Below are 15,043 nucleotides of genomic sequence, written 5' to 3'. Positions count from 1 at the left end.
TGAGCGCCCAGCTATCCTCCGCCCCGTGCGACATTTACTACTTGACGCTCAGTGCTGAAACAACCAAGTCCCAAGATTCCAGATTCATATGCCTCTGTTCAACATGCCATAACTCTGTCATCGTTGCTCCGTTTTGCGTGCATGAGTTATCAAAATGTTCATCATGTTGCCCACTTCATTTCATTCCATTGCACCATGTTCATTTGAGCTCATCTTGATGCCCTAAATGCTGTTGCAAGAGTGCTATGTGATGTTAGTTTCAGATTCTTATCAGTAATTGGACATTTGTCATTTTTGCCATGATTAATGTGTGCCTCCTATGAACTTGAGCCCTACATGAGTTTTGAAGTATGCCATGCCATCTTTACAGGGGTGTATGCCATGTATTTTTGTGATCTTTGTCGTGACTAGCACAAGCATACAAAGTAGCTATCGCGATGTTGCTGATTTCAGGGACTTAGATTTTTCACTAAGTCCTTTTCCTGCTGATATTTTTATGCCATGTATTCATGTTGCTACAGAGTGATCGATGCCTCTTTTGAGCATGTTCAGTAAGGATCATTTTGAGATATTGTTATGATCTATACATCCATGTCTTTGTTTGCAATTATGGAGCACCCTAGCTGGACTCAATCGAGCTCTACTTTTGCTATAAAATGTTCCTGGAAGATTGTTTACATGTTAAGCAATTTTGCCGAGGTTGTTGTAGTTGATCCATGCATGTTATGAGGGTGTTCTTGCCATGTTTAGCTTCTATGCCATGTCTACTTGCTAGGTGTATGCTTAGCTTGTAATTCAATGCCTTGTGGTGAGTGCATCGAGCTCGTAAACATTCGTACTTAAATTTGTTTTGCCATGTTCCAGTTTTCTTCCAAGTCTGAATCTGTTAACGATAATTGCTATGTTCACATGGTTGCCATTGTATTTTCTGATCCCTGTTGGCTTATGGTCAGTAAGGGACTTTTGTTGTATGCTTTGAGTTGCTTCATGCCATGCCTTACTTTGCCATGATATGTTCCTGTAGCATGTTGTTATCTTGCTCTAAACATTGCTTCCTGATGTTAAATTCCTGGCATGTTGTTAATTTCACTAAGTCTGTAACCTGATATCTTTTGCACTTTTGCCATGCTTCTTTGAACCTGCTATTGTGTGAATTAGCCGTAGCTCAGTGTTCATCTTTTGTCAAGCATCTTGAGTGAATCACTGCCATGTGCTTTGTTGTTATGTTAGAGTGCAGTAGCTTGTTGTTCTTGATGCATTTAGATGACCTTGTGCTGTTAATCGCAGCCTTGTGCCATATTTGTTTTGCTTGCCTTTTCCAAACCGTGCATCCGATTCCGGTGATCTTCATATCGATTTCGACTGAAATCAACTCATCTTTCCAGCGGCACTCTTGGTTTTCCAAGTTGAGGCCAGATTCAATCTTTCCTTTCTGAAACATGCATATGCATCGCATATCACATCTCGCATACCATGCCATGTTTTGTATCATGTTGCTTGCGCATTGCACCGTGGTTGATTGTGTCTCCTTTTTCTTGTGTTATTGCTTTGGGTAGAGCCGGGAGAGGAGTTTGTGTTCGAAGTACCCGTTGAGTACGCCTACGAGGATCAAGCTTACGTCAACTCGGAGAACTTTGCAGGCAAGATGACCATACCCTCGAAATCACTTCTATCTTTGCTTGCTAGATGCTCGCTCTTTTGCTATGCCTATGCTGCGATACATACCACTTGATATATCATGCCTCCCATATTGCTAAGCCAAGCCTCTAACTCACCTTGTCCTAGCAAACCGTTGTTTGGCTATGTTACCGTTTTGCTCAGCCCCTCTTATAGCATTGTTAGTTGCAGGTGAAGATTGGAGTTTGTTCCTTGTTGGAACATGGATATTTTGTTGGGATATCACAATATCTCTTATTTAATTAATGCATCTATATACTTGGTAAAGCATGGAAGGCTCGGCCTTATGCCTGGTGTTTTGTCCCACTCTTGCCGCCCTAGTTTCCGTCATACCGGTGTTATGTTCCTTGATTTTGCGTTCCTTACATGGTTGGGTTATAATGGGAACCCCTTGACAGTTCGCCTTGAATAAAACTCCTCCAGCAAGGCCCAACCTTGGTTTTACCATTTGCCACCTAGCCCTTTTTCCCTTGGGTCGGCCAACCCAAGGGTCATCTCTATTTTACCCCCCCCCCCCCGGGCCAGTGCTCCTGTGAGTGTTGGTCCAAACTAGAGCACCGTGCAGGGCCATCCCTTGGCAACTTGGGTTACGTCGGCTCCTGTACGTTTAGCTTATCCGATGTGCCCTGAGAATGTTGCTGGACTTGTTTTACCATTATCGAGATGTCTTGTAACCGGGATTCCGAGTCTGATTAGATTGTCTTGGGAGAAGGAATATCCTTCGTTGACCGTGAGAGATTGTGATGGGCTAAGTTGGGACACCCTGCAGGGTTTTGAACTTTCGAAAGCCATGCCCGCGGTTATGGGCAGATGGGAATTTGTTAATGTCTGGTTGTAGAAAACCTAAAAGTTATCTTAATTAAAATGCATCAACCGCGTGTGTAGCCGTGATGGTCTCTTTCCGGCGGAGTCCGGGAAGTGAATACGGTGTTGGAGTTATGCTTGAACGTAAGTAGTCTAGTATCACTTCTTGATCACTTCTAGTTCGCTTTCATTTGCGTATGTTAGCCACCATATATGCTAGTGCTTGCTGCAGTTCCACCTCATACCTTTTTCCTACCTATAAGCTTAAATAGTCTTGATCGCGAGGGTGTGAGATTGCTGAGTCCCCGTGACTCACAGATTACTTCCAAAACCAGTTTGCAGGTTCCGATGATACCGTGCAGGTGATGCAACCAAGCTCAAGGAGGAGCTCGATGAAGATCTTGTTCATCGTGTTGTTTCGTTTCCGTTGATCAGTAGTGGAGCCCAGTTGGGGCGACCGGGGATCTGTAGCATTAGGGGTAGTCTTCTTCATTTTGGTTCAGTAGTCGGACCTTGATTGTATCTGGTTGATGTAATGCTATATTCTTGTATTGTGTGAAGTGGCGATTGTAAGCCAACTCTGTACCTCTTTCTTATTCAGTACATGGGATGTGTAAAGATTACCCCTCTTGTGACATTGCCATCAATGCGGTTATGCCTCTAAGTCGTGCTCCGACACGTGGGAGATATAGCCGCATCGAGGGTGTGACAAAAGCTCTATCTCAAATGAGCTAAACCTATGCTAACCCTCAAATGGTGGAGGAGGAGGAGTATATATAGTCTAGGGCCATGAAGGGGTAAGTGAGGGGCGAAGGGGTAGATGGGCCTCGGGCCCGTTACGTTGTGCGCAGACAGGCGTCAGACGTCGGACGGGTGTCGGTCGTCCGGTCGCTCGCGGGCGTCCCGTCGTCCGTAGGAGGCCGGACTTCCAACGTTTCGGCTCGGATGAGGTGGCGCCGGACGGGTGTCGGTCGTCCAGTCGCTCGCGGGCGTCCCGTCGTCCGGAGGAGGCCGGACTTCCAACGTTTCGGCTCGGATGAGGTGGCGCCGGATTTCCGGACGATGTCGGTCGTCCGGTGGCTGATGGTCGTCGGACGTCCGGCCTTGGTCGGTCGTCTGGCCGCTATAGCTTTCGTCGGCTGGTCCATCTGGCTGGTGGGGACTCCAGGCATCGAACGTTTGGTAGTGTCCGGTCGTCCGGTGGCTATTGGACGTCCGAGTGCAGTAGCTCCCTGGCAGCTCCTTCTCTTGCTCCTCATGCTTGGTGTACTTGTCATCTTGTCCATGGTCTTCCTCTTGGTTCCTGGTCATGCATAGCACATATGTTCGAGGTAGTAGCCATGTCTCACATGTGGAATGTGCTGGTTCGCAGAGGAGCGAGTTCACCTTGCATCCAATGGCGTATAGTCGAGGTCTCATCGTATGTCCTCTTGGGGCATGGGGATTTGTCGTAGTGTACATGGGGATGATTGTAGGATGCTCCGCATCATCTCCCCCCCCCTTTGGGAAAGATCCAACCTCGGATCGTGATCCTCATCACCATGGAAATGTTTGGCGTGGATGGGCTTGTAATTGGACGAAGTGGAAGTTATGGCGCAATCCAAGTACTCCAAGGTGTACATGCAAAAAGAGCAAACACAAGCAACACTCGGAAATACAATGGTTAGCGCACACAAGGTGTCCATCATGTAAGAATGAGTCCGTTCGGCAAGATTGTTCGTGAAAAAGCGCATGAAGCTTATCAAGATGATATATAATGATATGCAAAGCATTCGTGGGAGCAAAATCTTTCATTGTGCACACAAATGTGTTGTGAATATGATTAATGCAACCACGGTGCAAAATGATGTCATAGTGAGACGGTTTATCAATAGCATGAATATGGCAACGGATGCTCAATATGAATAAGTTATCATGCAATTGATGGTAGGCAATATGATCATGATGTATGAATACGTCATCACGAACGATCACAACAAATTTGCTAAGGAAGTGCACAAGCTCATATATCATGGATTACATGGTAATACAAGATGCAACAAGGCAATCATAATGTGAGTCAATGCATGCATAAGATGCAAATTTGTTATGTGTGGTGTTGTACCAAAGCTCGATGTTGTGGCACTCCTCAACTTGAAGGTCCATAGGGTCCATCTCCAATGTCGGTCCTCCCTCCAATATGTGTATCATGTAGACAAGAAGAAGGAAACAACAATGAAAGAATGACCCATCCAATATGCGTATGTGAGGATGGCTCAAAGGGAAGGAGTTCACCTTATGAATGTTCCCAAAGATGTTGGAGTCGCGCGTCGTGTACGCCTTCACATGACCAAGTTGTCTCATGATGGTACCACCTTGTGAATCCTTCAAAATGAAAGAATATGACAAACACTCGGAAAAACAAATGAGGTTAGCGGAAGTGCAAAAGCTATCATTCGTGTGGTAAGATACCCAACAAGTGTATGCATCATGCTCATAATAAGAAAGGACAAGGGAGCATTTCATAGTATGGAGGCATATGATGCGAGAACAACCAAATACAATAGGCTCAATCAAACAAGCATGCATCACAAGTAATATGTCCAAGTCTCCACGATCAATAAGCATAGCAAGTTGACACTCATTAGAAGGGTATATGAGAGATGGCACTAATGGAGTCAAGAGACAATGATCGAGACAAATCAAGTGAGAGGCATGAACATATATGTCATCAACCCAAGAAAGCGAGTTAGAATGGAACATGGGCGATGCGACAAAGGAAGCAATCATAGTGATCAACTCAAGCAAGCTAGTAGTGCGAAGATGCAACGTACTAGAAGGAATCATGTCAAGCATGTCATGTGTGCAAATGGTGGGCATGAATAATGCACAAGACATATCACAAGCATGAAGGCAAGATATGAGCAAAATATCATCGATGCATTGCGAGAGGCCATATGTAAATAGCAATGGGATATCATGACTCTCCCAACACAACAAGCATCAATAGCATGGGGCTCAAAGAAATCATGGCAATAGCTACTAGTATCTCCACCAAGCATGCAAATACACATAGAAGTAATATAATTGTGAATCATATGTAAGTGCAAGCAAGGGTCACAATTGCATGGCAAAGACATAGAAATAGGCATAACATGCAAAGTGAACATTGGACAATGGGCATAAATGAACAAGTGGTATATAGCCCATAGCCGTGTGAGAGCCAAGTAGAAGAGATGCGCGAAGTCATTGCGCGAAGAGAAGAATGTTGGTAAGAATCGTCCACGGGATCCCAAATCATCGTTGCTCTCAAGAGCACGTTTCGTCAACTCTTGGGATTGAGAGGTTGACGAGTATACGTGAGTACCTACACAAAACAAAGACAAAGGAAAAATTGTGTGTGCGTGGTATATGTACACATCATCCATCATGATGTGCACGTGCATGTGTTGGTTAGCACAAAATATCCAATGCTCAAATAAATGAGATGCATGATATAGGAACATGTCATCCATCATGAGAGGTTTTTTTATTACGTATAGCATAATGGAGACTCAAATTGTGTAATGCATCATGAGAAATATGTAGAGAATTGTTATTCGTGGAATGCATATGGTGCACGCAATTATGGGAATCATGCAAAGTATGGAATGCATCAAAATCTCCTAACATGTATGAGGAAACTATGGAGGTCTCCTCATGAGCATTAATGGAAAGATCACATGGAGAATATTGACAACATCCAAAACAATGCATATTCGGAACAATGTGATCATGGCATGGCATAGTAGATGAATTGCACAAATCATGTAAAGGAAGCATAGAAATATCATCGCACGAAAAACAAAAGCGAATAACCAACATATCGTCATCTGTGCCATAAATGAAAATGGGATTTATTTTAATGGGGCTTGCATATTTACTATGTTGACATTGAAATGATGCAATATGGGAGATCTCACTCATAGCATATGACAAGTTTAAAGAATTATCAAACATGATGTGACCAATAGAATTTTCACATGATATCCCATGGAGCATAGCATCACAACTAGGCAAATCAACATGCTCATCATCATATTCATCATAAATGGGTGGCATGTCGAAACATGACATAGTATGCGATGAATCCATAAGGTGATCATCATCATGGAAGCAATCATTTGTAAGATAGTCCACTAGTGGGACAAGAGAAGTATCATCACCTATGTTACCTTTAGAGCTTCACGCATGTGTTGTAGGTGAGGTTGCAACTTGATGGTACCATGTGGGGGTGCATCTTCTTCCACCATGGCCATCGTCGTCTCCATTGGAGGTATGGACTCGTCGAGGATAGGCATGTCGTCATGTAGGAGACCTGGCACCAAAAGGGAAAACACACTCGTAGTAGTTGGTAAGTTGTTAGAAATCATAGTGGCCTCACATGTCGTGTCAACTATCTCACTCACTAGGTGTTGTAGCTCACTCACTCCCTCTTGGATGCTCTCACTCGTATGGTTGGTGGAGTCACTCAAATGGCTCTCAACCTCACATAGGATGTGTGGCATGATATCAAGTGTGGGGCTAGTGGTGGTCACACTCAAACTCTCATAGGAAATTCTCTCAATGTCACTATGGTGGAGTCACTCATCTCACTCTTGGGGTGGTGGCTCTCCTCACATGGCAATTGGGGCATCTCATGATATATGGGTGTCAGAGAGATGTAGGTGCAAATGTCTCCATGCTCAACTCCTATCTCCGCCTTGGTTGAAGGGATAGTCCCATGCTCAACCTCATCATCCATAATGCCTCCAAAGATGAATGTCGTAGTGTGTGGCAACTCGTCGCTTTCCTCCGAGACCAAAGATAAAGCCTCATGCGCGGTCTCGTAGTTTGACTCGGAGTATGAGTCCAATATGGGCGCCGTCTTCATGTTGTTGAAGAGGTTCATGCTCATTGCCGTGGTCGAAGGGGATAGTCCTTGCTCGACCTTCTTTTCACCGTCTTGTGGTTGGAGGCCCATATGATGTGGCACATCGTAGCTCGTCTCCATGACCGAAGGGAATTTCCCATGCTCGGTCATCTTCCTTGAGGGGATTCCGAAGATGGAAGTGTCGCCCTCACTCGTATTTGGCCACCTTGTAGTTGAAGATGTAGATGTAGGCGAACTCGTGGGAAGTAGGCGAAGATGTCGTGCGTCCAAAGGTGAAGATGCCTTGATAGCACTTGGCGAAGATGCCGAAGTGGTGGTGGTAGTAGCCGTAGCTTCCTCTTGGTGGTGCTTGTCTCGCGGTCTTCTCTTTTTCTCATGAAGCTTGGCCTTGGTGTGAAGTAGAGCTTGTTGGGACTTGTACATTTTCTCTTGGCGAGCATCTTCATGATGATGGTGTCGTTGTCTAACTTGAGCTCATAGTAGATGTCGTTCGTCGTCGTCGTGCACATGTTGCTTGCAGGTGACTTGCTCCTCATGACGATGTGGATCACGAACGTGATGATGGTCGCCATGTAGATGTGGACATGGACAACTTGCGCTTGCATTGCATGGGCGCTCTAAAGATGATCGATTTGCTCATCGTCGCCTTGAGGATGATGAAGGGGAAGAACGGTTGATCAACAAGGTTTGAATCTCCTCCATCCTTGCATGTTCCTCCTCCTTTTGTGCAGAAAGCTTGTTGCCGAGGTAGTCTCTTGTACGTAGCTCGGAGTGTCGCATGTCGATGGCGAGGTTGTCAATGCGCTCTCGCAATCTTGATTGTGCGCCTTGCATTTATCATTGTAGATCGAAGATGGACGCTTTGGTGATGTAGTTGTTTACGCCGTCATTGTTGTCGAAGACCGGAGATGAAATGCCTTGCCTATCCATCACTAGACTCGAGCAAATATGAGTGGAAGAAAGGAGAGAACTATAACAAATGTACCTTGACCGATGTTGAAAATGGATCAATGATCACTCAATGTTGTAACAAGGAAATAGCACAATTGGTACCGATCTTGTCAATTTCTCACACCTACACAAGTAGGGCTTATGGTGGAGCTCGGTGAGGATAGTGGCACAAAAATTTGATGCAAAATGTTAGCAGGAGTCAATAATGTTGAAAGAGATTCACAAATTCGCAAGTGAAACAAGTAGACCGATAGCAATGGGTGGCACACGGAAACACACACACACGAATAGATAAATGGGGTCGTGCAACCAAGAAATGAGCTCAAAATGTGGAATCCACGGAAAATGCTCTTGCTGCACAACTCTAGAGAGACACTAGCACGATTGCTCAATAGGCGGATAGAACACTTGTGCACAACCTATAGGAGACAAAAATGCAACAACTTCTATCCCAATTATGCTATGTATATATGGTTCCCGATGTTCCTCTCAAGATGATCCAAGATGATCAGATATGACAATCTTATGCAATGTGGTATGATGCTATGGCTATTGCTTACGAGCTTCTTTTCTCTCTTTTTCTTTTCCTTAAAAGCTTATTCTTTTTTTGTGTCTGGTCACTTTTGCACAATGCACAAACCAGGATAACAATTGTGTATATGCGGGAACAAACTTGAGGCACACGAGATGATATGATACCAAGTTGATACCGATATGGTATAGTATGTATGCAATGGAAGGTGTAGATCGATGATCTGTAATGTGCACAAGTAACGTTGCCGACAATACTCAAAGGCTAGTCTCGATAGGCAAGTGACACAAAATAGGCTAGGGGTTATCAATGCAATTGCAAGGGGAATGTACAATGGTGTCGTCGAGGTTACCGTCCTTATGTATGATGACGACATCGTGGTGATCATGAGTGGCAGTGTTCTTGATGTATAACTGTTCCTAATTAGCCGAAACACCTTAGGAAACGGAAAAAACCGCGAACTTGAAATCTCAAATGTCAAATGTCAAATGGTGGTAGTGGAATGCGGTGGTGGTGTTGCGGAAGTTCAATGGGAATGCGGAAATGCAATGATGGGTTATGCGAGTAGGCAATGCGGAAGTGGTGGTGGTTGATGAAGAAGCAACCGTCTCTATGTAGCCGAAACAACTTAGGAGACTCGAATCACTACTCAAACAACCACTAATACTATATAGATCAAAATGGGTTAAGTTGCGGAAGTCGGTGGTGGTATAGCGAATGATGTGGTGAAGGCCCTAGGCAAAGATGTCAAAGTTTAAAAACTTTGATCATGTCAAATGATGTTGGTAGTATTTTTGTGGGAAGGAGTATGTCAATAGCTTCAAAACGAGCTAAATAACGTCAAAATCGGAGTTCGGATGAATTAGTTATGGTCGAAACAAAAATTAGCCGAAGTCTGAAACTACAGGTATCGGACGTCCGATAAGGGTCAGACGACCGGTGGCTGCAGCGTGTGACGGACGTCCGAAAATGGCCGGAAATCCGATGTTTTAGCTCGGGTTTGGGGTTCCGGTCGTCCGGTAAAGGTCGGACGCCCGGTGGGTCGGGGTGAACGCGGGATTTGAGCTCCGGGACGCGATTTTGGGCGGAAATTGAGGATTTGGGGGTCAAAATTGAGGAGATTTCGTGGATGAAAGATGGAAAACTTGGGGAAATGGTAGATCCACTCTAAACCAAGCAAATCCATGGATCAAAGTCAACAAAACATCATCAAACCAACAAATCACAAAAAAAATTGGGGGGCTATTTTTCTGGGGAATTTTTGAATTTGGGACAAAATCAACAAAATAAGGCTAGAAAACAAAGGGGGTAGGTGCTCCAATTTCGTGATCAATCTTGCTCTGATCCAAGATGATGTAGGGTGGAACCCTAGGTGGCCGATCTTTCACGATTCGAGCGGATCCTACGAAAAACACGAGGGGGAAAACACGAGGGGAAAGAGAGGAATCACTCAAATCAACAAGAAACAATCACACATGTGCTAGATTCATGTACCCATAGAGATCACATGGTCCAAATCCAACAAAGGACGATACAAACGGTAACTAGTTCATCTTCGTGAGGAGGTCTTGAGGGGTCATCCCATGAAGGGGTCTTGAATCCAAGGTGGATCTTCTCCGAAGAGGCTGCGGTCTCTCTCGATGGAGTAGATCCGTATGGATGATCAAAGCTCTATCTCAAATGAGCTAAACCTATGCTAACCCTCAAATGGTGGAGGTGGAGTAGTATATATAGTCTAGGGCCACGAAGGGGTAAGTGAGGGGCGAAGAGGTACATGGGCCTCGGGCCCGTTACACTGTGTGCACACATGCGTCGAATGTCCGACGGGTGTCGGTCGTCCGGAGGAGGCCGGACTTCTGACGTTTCGGCTCGGATGAGGTGGCGCCGGATTTTCGGACGATGTTAGTCGTCCGGTGGCTGATGGTTGTCGGACGTCCGACCTTGGTCGGCCGTCTGGCTGCTGTAGCTTTCATCGGCTGGTCCATCTGGCTGGTGGGACTCTAGGCATCGGATGTCCGGTAGTGTCCGGTCGTCCGGTGGCTGTCAGACGTCCGAGTGTTGTAGCTTCCTGGAAGCTCATTCTCTTGCTCCTCACGCTTGGTGTACTCATCGTCTTGTCCATGATCTTCCTCTTGGTTCCTGGTCATGGATAGCACATATGTTTGAGGTAGTAACCATGTCTCACATGTGGAAAGTGATGGTTCGGAGAGGAGCGAGTTCACCTTGCGTCCAATGGCGTATAGTCGAGGTCTCGTCGTATGTCCTCTTGGGGTATGGGGAGTAGTTGTAATGTACATGGGAATGACCGTAGGATGCTCCGCATCAGAAATCTTGGGCTTTACTTTGTTGATGACTCCATGGATGTCATATTGACAAAACAACATGGATTTACAATGACGGTTAGCATAAAACTTGATAAAGATGGCCACTCCTATTTTGATGCGGACCTTTGGAGAAAAATGTCTAAGTGCTATGAACTGAAAGCTACCAATAAAATTCTAGTGCGTGCACCACAACCTGGTCTAATTAACATGGATGTTTACTTCCCCAACGTCATCAGCCGATCAAAGTCTGATCGAGGTTAGTGTCCTTTCAACTTTCTCCATGATGGCATATTACTTAGCAAAGTCGGGGTATTTGTCCTGACTAATTAATCGCTATTTAAGCAACCAATTGTGATTTCATTTTATGACTCTGTTCCTAGGCAGAAACAAATTCTATTTACCAATTTATGCGCACTATATATTATTCTGCCATGTTCTGAATAAATAATACCTTTCCACCTTTTAAACATGATATGTTGGATGCATAGTGAATGATCTATATGTTACTAAGCGTACCAAATTTCATTGGAAGGACTTAAAGCATGTCATAAACTTTGTTGATAATCTGACAGAGATAGCACAACGTATGAACGCTGGATTTTGCATGGGATTAATTATACCTATGTTGCACACATTGAACAAGACCAATTGTGTGCACAAAACCCTGGTACAAAGTCTTATTTTTATGTTGATGCTCATAAATTATATATATCTTCAACGATATGTTACAATTGGTTTTCATTCTACATTTCAATAGAAATTGCCCGCTGTAGCAATTCCTGGATCGATTTCCCGGCGTGGTCGAATTACACTTGTGCCTGCTAATAACGCCAAAGTGATTGCAAGGTACTGCATTTCCTGTAGAAATGGAACCATTCAAATTAACAAGTTCTCGCTTGTCATGGCAATGCATCCATATTGGAAAATTGGAGACACTGTTCTACTCATGCTCTACCAAGGCATGGGAGGGCTCTTCCTTTTCATTGACGAGATGTCGAGTCGCCGTGATAAAGCTGCTTCCAGGGGATAGTTGTGGTTGTTGTCCCTCAACCTCTTAAAATTTGCTAGTTGTTACTATGTTAAGTATGTAGATATGGACCATATGGTTGTTGGCCCTCAGCCTCTTAAAATGTGATAGTTGTTACTATGTTAAGTATGTAGATATGGACCATATCATTGTCAAAACTGTGTTATGAAGATCCTCCTTTTGTCGAATAGTGTAAGACCTATATATATGTTACTCAAATGCTATTAGCGAAGTTCTTAAATTTTCATGCAAAGTATTAGATCGTACACAGTTCATTGGGTTTAAGCGTGTGCCAGATGTCCAGAAGGCATTTGCATATTAACTGTCGGTATTGCAAATTCACACATGTGTTAACATAAGGAAACGTATGTGTAACTTACTAATCATCGCACATGAGTACTTGCAGACGCATCGTGTTCGATACTCCTAGCCACCGCAAGCAACTAGTTTGCAATTTTCAAAGTTTTTTGTACACACAGAATCGCACACGAATTAACTGTAGTAACCGTCTATGTTGTAATTTCTCATCGCAAACAGTTCATCTGAGTCGGCTGTTTGCCGCGTATGACACACATCTTGTTTACACGACTCGTTTGTGTTCTTTTGTCTCGTCGCAAACTGTTCATCTATGCGAACTGTATGCCGCATACCACACACATCTTGTTAAGTTGAACTATTTCTGCTGTGTTCCCTAATCGAAAACAGTTCGCTGAGTGAACCGTATACCGTATATCACACACACCTTGATCTGGCAAACCGTTTCGGTTGCACTCCCTAATAGCAAACAGTTCGTCTAAGCGAACTGTATGTCGTATATCACACACACCTTGATATGACTACCCGTTTATGTTGTTCTATCTGATCACAAACAGTTCGGATGGATCAAACATGTGCCCTACATCGCACATGCAACTAAAATCTGAACCGCGTTTGATGTCTCCGCCATCGCAAATGTTTTGCATCTTTTTTGGTGGTTTTTTTACATCACCGTCTGCGATTAATGCATCGCACACAGTTTCATCAAAGGGTCTCTGATCGTAGTGTCGCGTTAGCAACATCCTGCAGTAGTGATTAGTGGAATCAAGAGAACTACTAGAAGCAACAATATTGGATTTAACATGATTATTGTTACTACTAGAGGAAGCATCTTTCTTTTTCTTATTGCTAGATTTTACTTGTGGCATATAAGTAGACAAGAGGAGACGTTTGGCAAGATAAGAATAACTTTTCTTTCGAAGATCATCATTGATAGCTTTTAATAACTCATGTTCTTGCTCTAAATTTAGCTTCTCGAAGCGTAGCTTCTCATGAGTCTTTAGGAGCTCTCTATGATCCTCTAGATTTGTTTCATGGGCTAACTTAAGAGTGTTTAGTTCTTCAGTTATACGCTCATTCTCCTTCTTATCATTATCATTCGTTTCATCTTGATTAGCATGAATACTAACAATTTCATCATAGTTTTCATCACTAGTGTTGGCAACAAGTAAATCATCATCACCTAGCAAATCATCTTCACCACTATTGAAATCAACATACTCGGGGTGTGATACCTTAGGGCCTTTAGCCATGAAGCATCTTCCAATTCCTTCATTTGGTGAGTCAAATATGTCGTAGGAGTTGGATGACACAAGTGCAAGACCGGCAACACCTTCATATTGAGTATATTCAGAGTCGGAGTGATAGCTTCTCTCGGAGTAGTTATCGTAGTCGGAACCGGATCTGCATTCACCAATGTGAGCTTCATGTCTTTATCTTGTGTAGCTCTTTGATGACTTGTCCTTCCTTTCCGAATCCTTGCTTCTATGAGATGTCTTCGTTCATAAAAATCATCTCTACTCCTTCTCTCTATTGGTGGTGATTCATCTCTTTTACTTCTCCTTTTTGGCGAGTCTTCTCTTTTCTTGTACGGAGCCGTACACTCATTGGAGTAGTGTCCGGGTCTTCCACACTTGTAGCAATTACAATCACGACTAGAAGATCTTTTGTTTGTAGGATCTTGACTTGGAGCTTCTCTCTTTTCTTCTATCTTGTAGAACTTGTTGAATTTCTACACCATTAAGCTAAATTCTTCATTGGAAACTTGCTTCTCACTTGATGTTGTAGGAGCATCACATGAAGCTTTTTAAGCACCACTTGACTTGCTGTGGAGCTCTTCCTTATCCTTGAGTGACATCTCATGAGCAACAATTCTACCAATGAATTCGGTGGGCTTGAGATCTGTATAATTTGGCATCATTTAGATCAAGGTGCACATAGTATCATATTTTCCATCCAAGGCTCTTATGATCTTCTTTATGATGAATTTGTCAGTCATCTCTTCGCTTCCTAAGCCGGCAATCTCATTTGTGATGAGAGCAAGGCTAGAGTACATCTCAGCGACTCCTTCACCATCCTTCATCTTGAACTTGTCAAGTCGACTTTGAAGCACATCCAATTTTGATTCCTTGACGGACTCCGTACCTTCATGCATATCAACCTAAGTATCCCAAATTTCCTTTGCATTCTCAAGGTGGCTGATTTTGTTGAATTCTCTGGGGGCACAATTCGTTGAAGATAATATAGCAAGCTTGAGCATTGTATTGCAACATCTTCATTTCTCCCGCGGACACTTCATGATCCGGTTCTTTTCCATACTCAAAGAAATCACCTTGCAAGCCAATGCGCATAATAGCCCAAACGGCAGGGTTATGACCAAGAATATGCATTTTCATCTTATGCTTAAAACTAGCAAAATTGGTACCATCAAAGCAAGAACCTCTACGATGATAATTTCCCTCGCTACATGCCATACTCTCCTAGGTTGTGAAACCAAGGCTATGATCACCAAAGCTATGGAA

Source organism: Triticum urartu, chromosome 6A (genome assembly GCF_056163025.1).
Source record: "Triticum urartu cultivar PI428250 chromosome 6A, HENAU_Tu73, whole genome shotgun sequence".
Taxonomy (NCBI): Eukaryota; Viridiplantae; Streptophyta; class Magnoliopsida; order Poales; family Poaceae; genus Triticum; species Triticum urartu.
This window is presented reverse-complemented; position numbering follows the sequence as displayed.